The sequence below is a fragment of the Macrobrachium rosenbergii genome, chromosome 7 (genome assembly GCF_040412425.1).
Source record: "Macrobrachium rosenbergii isolate ZJJX-2024 chromosome 7, ASM4041242v1, whole genome shotgun sequence".
In the NCBI taxonomy this organism is placed as follows: domain Eukaryota; kingdom Metazoa; phylum Arthropoda; class Malacostraca; order Decapoda; family Palaemonidae; genus Macrobrachium; species Macrobrachium rosenbergii.
In genome coordinates, this window is record NC_089747.1 from 3085001 (window position 1) to 3093591 (window position 8591).

The following is an 8591-nucleotide window of genomic DNA, read 5'->3' on the forward strand; positions in this document are numbered from 1 at the left end:
TTGACTTTTGATGTATTATATATATACATATATGTGTATATATAATACATATACATATATAGGTGAATATATAGAAATATATATATATACTGTATATATTTATATATATTTATATGTATTCACCTATATATGTATATGTATTATATATATGTATATATAAATATATATATATATATATATATATATATATCCATATATATTCATAGATATATACTGTGTATGTATATACATAGATATATATATGTATACATAAATGTATACAACAAGCACTTAACTAATTTGTCATTGGTTGTCCTAACACGTATTTGTTCCCATCCCATAAAAACTAAAAAAAAAAAAAAAAAAAAAAAAGCCTCATACCAAGAACGTAGGAGAAGCAAGAAAGTGAGAAGACGGGAGATAGAGGATGAGAAACACGAGAACACAACAATTAAGGATAAACGAAAGAGGGGGAGAATGGAAAAGGGTTAACACTAACAGTAGAGAAAGTCTGTGAAAGTAATTACGGCTGAAGACGAAGGGAAAGCAAAACCTTTTATTAAAGAAAGTGAAGAAGAAGAAGAAGAAGGAGAAGAGGAAGAAGAAGAAGAAGAAGAAGTCGAAGAAGAAGAAGGAGAAGAAGGAGAAGAAGGAAGAGGACAAGGAAAATGAGGAGGAGGAGGAGGAAGGAAAGGAGAACCTTCTATAGAAGAAGAAGAAGAAGAAGAAGAAGAAGAAGAAGAAGAAGAAGGAGAAGAAGAAGAAGAAAGAAGGACAAGGAAAAGCAGGAGGAGGAGGAGGAAGAGGAAGAGGTGGAGGAGGAGGAGGAGGAGGAGGAGGAGGAGGAGGAGGAGGACAAGGAGAACCTTCTATAAAAGAGTGAAGAAGAAGAAGAAGAGGAGGAAGAAGAGGAGGAGGAAGGAGGAGAAGAAGGAGGGAAGAAGAGGAGGAGGAAAAGAAGAGGAGGAGGAGGAGGAGGAAGAGGTGGAGGAGGAGGAGGGGAGTGTATGTGGTGGTTAAATGAATGTTGTTGGTCGCAGTATGGTGGAATATATATATATATATATATATATATATATATATATATATATAGATATAGATATATATATATATATATATAGAGAGAGAGAGAGAGAGAGAGAGAGAGAGAGAGAGAGAGAGAGACAGAGAGAGTTATTTAGAGGAAAAAGCAGCTCTTTTGGACATTCTTCTCCCACTCAAAAGCAGCAACTGGAAAAGCCTGAAATAAAAGTAATTAACTATTACATTTGAGAGAAATGTAATACTTAATTACTTTTATTAGGATTATCTTATTAAAAAATTGATATTTTTCGTGCAATTACCATTAATGTTTTAATACACAGAATCATGGTCTCAACTGGTTGTATGAAAGATGAGTTTTTTATATTATGTTTTATGGTTGTTAATTTATCTTAATATCTCTCTCTCTCTCTCTCTCTCTCTCTCTCTCTCTCTCTCTCTCTCTCTCTCTCTCTCTCTCTCTCACCTACCACATGGGTAATCTATTTTTAAAAATATAATTTGCAAGTTAATGTCTTCAGTCTTCTTCCACATAAATGCATCCTCTTTTTGAATAAAATAATAATAATAATAATAATAATAATAATAATAATAATAATAATAATAATAATAATAATAATAATAATAATAATAAATTCTGAAACAGTGTAACAGAAGTATGATATATGATATTCTTTGCCATTCCTCACCAAAGAATCTCTATTTCTCCCTCTGTCTCCAATTTCAACATCTGTTCCACAACTGTCTCCTTTCTCATTGTTGTTATTGTATACAAAGCACAACACTGCTGTTGTTGTATACAAAGTTACATATTGTTGTTGAATACAAAGCTTTATTAGAGTGTAACCCCTTTGAAAATTTTATGTTAGTGAGTTCTGAGCAAATGGCGGTGAGTCTAATTTTGATTGTTGCTTAGAAAATATGTGCTTAGCTCAGTCCATTTGCTCTCAAAATATCTTTTGTTATCTCATCTGAGTTTAAACCTGGAAATGGAGGCCATCTTGGCTCTGATATTACTGACCGGGTATGCCAAAGGTATTTTTTATTTGAAATTCGATGTGCTGGAAGGCAGTGTTATTTTTCCAAGAATTTTCTGAGTAATATTTTTTTTTGCAGTTTCCCTTACCTAGCATCCCTTTCAAAGTCGTTTACTGTAATCAAAATTCATCTAGAAAGAACAACTTTCAGTCACAGGAAATTTGTCCTGTTTTTCAAATGTTATGCAAAATTGAAAGAAAGTCACCTATCATTCTTCTCATATGAGTAGTCCCCTTTCTGCTGTGGATACCCATCCTGTTCACTAACCTTTCATAGCTGTTGTTGGTACCGGAATACAAAAAGAAATGTTAGTCTTGTACTGAAGATATTTCTTCAAGATGCCTCACAGCAAAGTCCTGGGGGTCCTGCTTGTGTTGTCTAAGTTGAATTTGGGCTGTTTATCATTGTGGAACCTTTTGCATTGAAACCAGGGTTGATCAGTAGTATGAATGTTTATAGTTTTCCTTCTGATGAGATGGACTAAAATTGGTTACAGAGATTGGTTGATGTTTTTATGGCAGTACAGTCAAGCTCTGATGTTTACTATTTGAAACAACAGCCAAAGGTGCTGATAAACTTACAGACTCTGTCATATACTGATCAGCACCATCTGAGTTAAGTAGGCCTCTGTTCTGAGAATCCAAGTGGCAGGAGATAACAAGAGACATTCTGATGTCAGTGGAATAAGCTAAGCATATACTTTTTAATCAACAATAGCAAGAATAGAGCCATCATTATCAGAATTTAAAGAAAAAATCCAAAAATATATTTTATATACTATCTATCCATTCTTGCTGAAAATTTGGCAATTTTTTCAAGGTATTCACATTTGCAGTTACTCTGAATCTTCTGCGTCAAACCCTACTCGACAATGAACAAAAGCCTTACCTTGAATAAGACTGATATTATGGAGGTAAATAAAAACATAAGCTTCATCTTGAAGTTGTTTCTAGGTACAGGTGAATCTGTCTTAGGCATAAACATCCACTCTCACCTGAAATCATGAAAACGAAGGTCAAAAAAATTTGTCCAGAATCCCTAGTGAAACACTGAAATGGCTTATCTTACATTGTTTCATATCGAAATTTTATAGGACCAGGACTCATAGAATCAAATAGTCAAACCATAAGGGCATGTAGTGAAACATCAAAATCCACTCTCCTTGACGTGAGAGTGCATAAAGCACACCTGAAAAGAAGGATCCTGAGTGCCATCAGTTACTCAGATAAATTAGACGAATATTTCTACAGAACAGCTATTAAGAAAAACCTCGCAAGAATATAGAAACTACTTTGCTACTGCAGAGTTTCTTTAGACAAAATTGCAAAAGTATTGTGGTGACAAATTCAGTTTTGTAAGAGAGAAAATTCAAGAGGGAATGAAAAACTAACCTTGTACGAAACCAGACGCTCTGACTAAATGGCACACGTGTATGATTACTGAAAGAACTTCCGTTGAGAAATAGTACAGCTAAGATTGAAATATTCATCTATTTAGTCACCTTGTCCTTTTAGTTCTAAAGAGCCATTGAAACCTGTGGCAGGGGAGATATCTACGTCATTTAAGATCTCAGTAGGGGGGAGGGAGAGGTGGGGAGATGGAGAGAATGATAGAGGAGGGAGCGCGTCCTTAGGTGACATTGGCCTAGCACTGGTGCCATAGTCACATGAGACTAGCGTTTATCACATCTCTGGCATCCGCTACGAAAGTGGATAAGTTTTTCCACCTGTTAGTGAGTGAAGCTTGCATTCCCACACCTGTAGAAGCGGGAAGAAGAGGGAAGAGGTGGCTATATGCAGTCAAAAGACCATCAACTTTCCCAAAGCGCAATGCATCAGCCTAGAGAAAAGAACTCTTTGTCACCGACCGAAATCACTTCAAACCAGCCAACCAACAACACTAACCGACCGGATATTATAGGCATTAAATTTTTCTGGTAACTCGAGGCCTTTTCAGCGTCATGTGGTCCACTTTCCATCAGTGAGTCACTGAGAAAGAAAGTGCCACTGTAGCTAAAGGCGAGATGAACTCTTCGGTGCTATGCTCAGTCATAATGAGTCACTTGGGAAAGTTTTTTTTGTTTTGACTTTTCTAAGATGTTTAGTGTCGCCGTTGCTTTTCCTAATTTGGCGTTTTGTTTTGTTTGATGATTTGTTGGGCTGACGACAAGGTCTAGTAACCAGCAAAACTTGGAAGAAAAGGAGGAATGGTTGATATGAAGGTTAGGCCTAGGATTTGTCATCCTTAGTTTATGATCATTTTGGAAGCATTTTTCTCAAAATTGCATTGCATTCCGGTGTTTCATCCTACTTCAGTTCCTGAAACGAATGGATATTTTCAACATGGTACCTTAGAAAAACTGTGAATATTAATACTTTGCTCTGGACTGTCATTACAGTGACGAGATATCTTTAAACCTGACGTGAGATTTAGAGGATGCTTCTTCTCTCTCAGTTACTAGGAATTCAGACACATCAGCTGCTTTAACAAAGACCCGTTACAAACATTGCCAGTTATCAAATAAAATGCCAAGAACTCCGTCTCCATCCTTTTTCACCTCCGCCTTCTTTACAAGTTCGATAATGACCTATTATGTCTAGGCTGACCTATTATGAATTCTTCTACCGTTCATCAAATCAAAACTTCGAGACCAGGCGAGTTTAGGACTTCATAATTTTTTGGCCTAGTCACCCCTTCGAAAATACGGCCCGTTTTCCAATGCCAAACTCGTATAGACTGTAGAGAGAGAAAGTAAATTTTATGTTCATGGTCATCGCAAGGAAACCATTTTTGTTGAATGTTTTGAAGACGAAAAGAGCCAGTAGCTCGACATAGCAAGAAACTGGCGCCAGTATGGAAGGGATATAGGGAAAGAATGATCACAAACCACATCGTGGGACTAGAATGAGAAAGAGTGCCTCACCTCCTTGGTTCTGGGTGCAAAACTATCCGTCGTAGCAGATTTGGACTTCATCTTTTGTAGCTGTCAAACTCTTCTTGATATTCCTGCAAAATTCATAAAATAGATATAACAAAATTGCCAAAGGAATTATATATTGTTGATGAATTAAAATAACAATGTTGTCAGTTCATTATAAGGTATTTGAGGTCACTTAAACTTAGGTTCTAATGATAAGCTTGTCCTTGGGAAATACACAAAACTAGATTTATTATGACTGATTTCAAATTTCCCAGTCGCCAAAAGAATGAAGTTGACAGGACTACTCAACAGAAAAAGGCCAGGACCTTTATAACTGATTCCACATTTCCCTGTCACTAAAAGAAAGAAGTTGACAGAACTACAGTAACTGACGTACGTCTGTCTGTTGCATAGAATCCGTAAGATGCATCATCATCAGCCCCTTGCGTCACTCCACTAACCCACACGGACGAAAGTGAGAGTTCTCTAGCTGTATGCAGAGCGGGCGAACGACCTTGAGCCGAAAAGTATCATATACTATCAATACGGCGCTCCCGCTGCTGCTGCTGCTGCTGGCGAATAACACGGAATAACACACACGCACACATGCAGCTGCCACCGTCAGTAACGCAGCTGTAACTGTATCAAAGGCTCCGCCGAGAGCAGGCATGTTCTCCTATCACTGCAAGGTTTGGTAACAATGACGAGAAATGAGGTTTGTTATCGGAAAGGTGCGAATGAATGCGGTGCGTTTTACGTCATATGTTGATTGCTGTAACACCTGAATGTGCACGTCCGTTTAGGCTGATGTTTAGTTTTCCCGATTCCCTATAAGCGTTATTTGTTCATTGTGTATGTTTACGCGAACATCCCACACAAAGGTATACGAGTATTTAATATTATACAACTGATCGAAACTCCATTTCAAGACAATAACAACGATTCAATATCTAACTTCGTCAGGATCTTTTAACACCTGGTCATGTATGTTAGGCCGATGTTTACTCTTCCTGAGTCCCTAATCGTTTTACGTCAACTTTGTATGTTTATGCAAGAATACTAATCATAATATTATTAAAGTATTTAATATTATGCAATTGACCACAACTCCATTTCAAGAAAACAGTAGTTGTTCAATATGAAACTTCAGGAGAATCATTTAACGCCTGAACAGAGATGTCTATTTAGGCCGATGTTCAGTGTTCCTGGTTCTCTAAGCGTTTTACGTCAGCTTTGTATGTTTGGGTGATTATTCTACACACAGTTATACGAGTAAATGGTATATACAAACGACCAACACGCAATTTCAAGGAAACGGTAGTGATTCAGTATTTAGCTTCACGAGAACTCACTCCCGCTGGACAAACCATTGCGCATCTGATCGAGGAGACAATGCGTCTAAAGACGACGGAACTAATAATAGCCAGGAACTCGAGAGATAAACTTACTTGAGTGATTCGTCATCGCTGTTTCGGTGTAATAGACCGAGCGGACAAACATGTTCTGACCGAAAACGAGTTGATCTTGGTCACTGTGTGTGTGTGTGTGTGTTTATGGTGTGTGTTTTATCTGGTTAGCGCTCTAGACCAAGTCTCTCTCACACTCTCGGCCGATGCGCAGTTGCAGTACCTAAGCCAGGTAACTCACCTTCCCAATCTCTACTTGTTCTTCTTGTTCACCTCCTCCTCCTTCTTCTTTTCCTCCTTCTTCTCTTCCTCCTTCTTCTTCTTCTTCTTCTTCACTTCTTGTACTTGATTTCATTTTTTTTAGTCAACTCCTGGGCCGCGTCGTAAGGCAATCAATTTCCCCTTTCCTCTGCTTTTCGTAATCGGCTCGCACGGACGTAATTGCTCGCCTATTACAGATTATTACAGGAGGCTCTTTGCTGTAGTTACCTGGGGAGAGAGAGAGAGAGAGAGAGAGGAGAGAGAGAGAGAGAGAGAGAGAGAGACCGCCTGAACACACACACACGCAGCCATCCATCCTACCGCAGTCTTCACTTTACGCTGCTTTCTGGGAATACGGTATAGCTTTACTGCTGGGTATGTAACACCAGGTAAAACCTCACCTCTGAAAAGGTTAAAGCAGTTATTAACTCCTTGTCTTCTCTCTCTCTCTCTCTCTCTCTCTCTCTCTCTCTCTCTGTGTGTGTGTGTGTGTGTGTGTGTGTGTACATATTGAATATATATATATATGTATGTATGTATGTATGTATATATGTATATATATATATATATATATATATATATATATATATATATATATATATAGATATAGATAGAGAGAGAGAGAGAGAGAGAGAGAGAGAGAGAGAGAGAGAGAGAGAGAAGTTCTGTTGCTATAATATTTCTCCTGAGATTTGTGATTTGCTATGATGTATATATATATATATAGTATATGATATATATATATATATATATATATATATATATATATATAGAGAGAGAGAGAGAGAGAGAGAGAGAGAGAGAGAGAGAGAGAGAGAGAGAGAGAGAGAGAGAGAGAGAGAGTGTGTATAGCAGCACGCGCGTAATTCACGCGCCATGCACCGAGATGGCAATTTATCATGCACCAGTGAAACGTATTGAGCCAAATTCTCAATACCCATCGGTTCCCCGTCAGGAGATACGTATAGCGAGGCGACCTTGGGGACCTCCCCGAGATGTAGAATATATCTGTCGGGAGGAAAATCCTCACTCACAAACACACAAACAAACGCACAAACACGCTGGACACATCATTTTGTACATGAACAAACACGCCCAGCTAGACTCATTTTCTTGCGTAAACATGATAAATCTTATAGGAGCCTATATGCAACATATTATATTCGGATGCGTGTACCAGGAAGAAAGACGCATGTTTGCACCCGTTTAGCGGGAGAGAGAGAGAGAGAGAGAGAGAGAGAGAGAGAGAGAGAGAAGGCAGCTTGAAGAGTTGTCTCTATTTTTGTTTGCACTCTCATTTAGCGGAGAGAGAGAGAGAGAGAGAGAGTGTGTGTGTGTGTGAGAGAGAGAGAGAGAGAGAGAGAGAGAGAGAGAGAGAGAAGGCAGCTTGAAGAGTTGTCTCTATAATTTTTCTAAGTGTGATGTTAATGGCGCTCTCATCTATAGTAGAGAGAGAGAAAGAAGTTCTGTTGCCATAATATTTCTATTTGTGTGTGAGAGAGAGAGAGAGAGAGAGAGAGAGAGAAAGAAGCTCTGTTGCTATAAGATTTCTACTTGCCATAAGCGCTGAGAGAGAGAGAGAGAGAGAGAGAGAGAGAGAGAGAGAGAGAGAGAGAGAGAGAGAGAAGCTCCGATGCTATAAGATTTCTATTTGTGATTTGCATGGCGTCTTCATCTATAAGTACTGAGAGAGAGAGAGAGAGAGAGAGAGAGGAGAGAGAGAGAGAGAGAGAGAGAGAGAGGCTTTCATATCCGGAAAACGTTCGCTACATATATGACTCAGGGCAGCGGGATTTACTGAATGCGCAATACGCTTCTCTTTTTTTTATTTGCGTAATCTCTCTTCGATTCGTTGACGTACAACGAAAAACGAGAATTTAAAGGGACTTCTTTTTATCTCATGTTTTTTTTCGTAACTTTTTTTTTTTTTTTAAGTAAAAACGATA

The 8591-nt window shown here is 38.2% G+C and overlaps 1 long non-coding RNA gene across 3 annotated transcripts in view; it reads right to left on the minus strand.

Moving 5' to 3' along the window:
• The window catches only part of LOC136840487 (uncharacterized), a 12318-nt gene extending 5252 nt beyond the window's left edge, over positions 1-7066 (minus strand). The window contains exons 1-3 of one of the 3 annotated variants that reach the window (XR_010853618.1): positions 6626-7066; positions 4982-5064; positions 2947-3052 (exon numbers count right to left, since the gene is read on the minus strand). This is a non-coding gene — a long non-coding RNA (uncharacterized lncRNA). Of the gene's footprint in view, positions 1-2946; positions 3053-4981; positions 5065-5375; positions 6146-6426; positions 6582-6625 lie in introns of those variants that run through there. The other 2 variants (XR_010853617.1, XR_010853616.1) reach the window with 2 other exon arrangements.
• Between the last annotated feature and the right edge of the window lie 1525 nt (positions 7067-8591).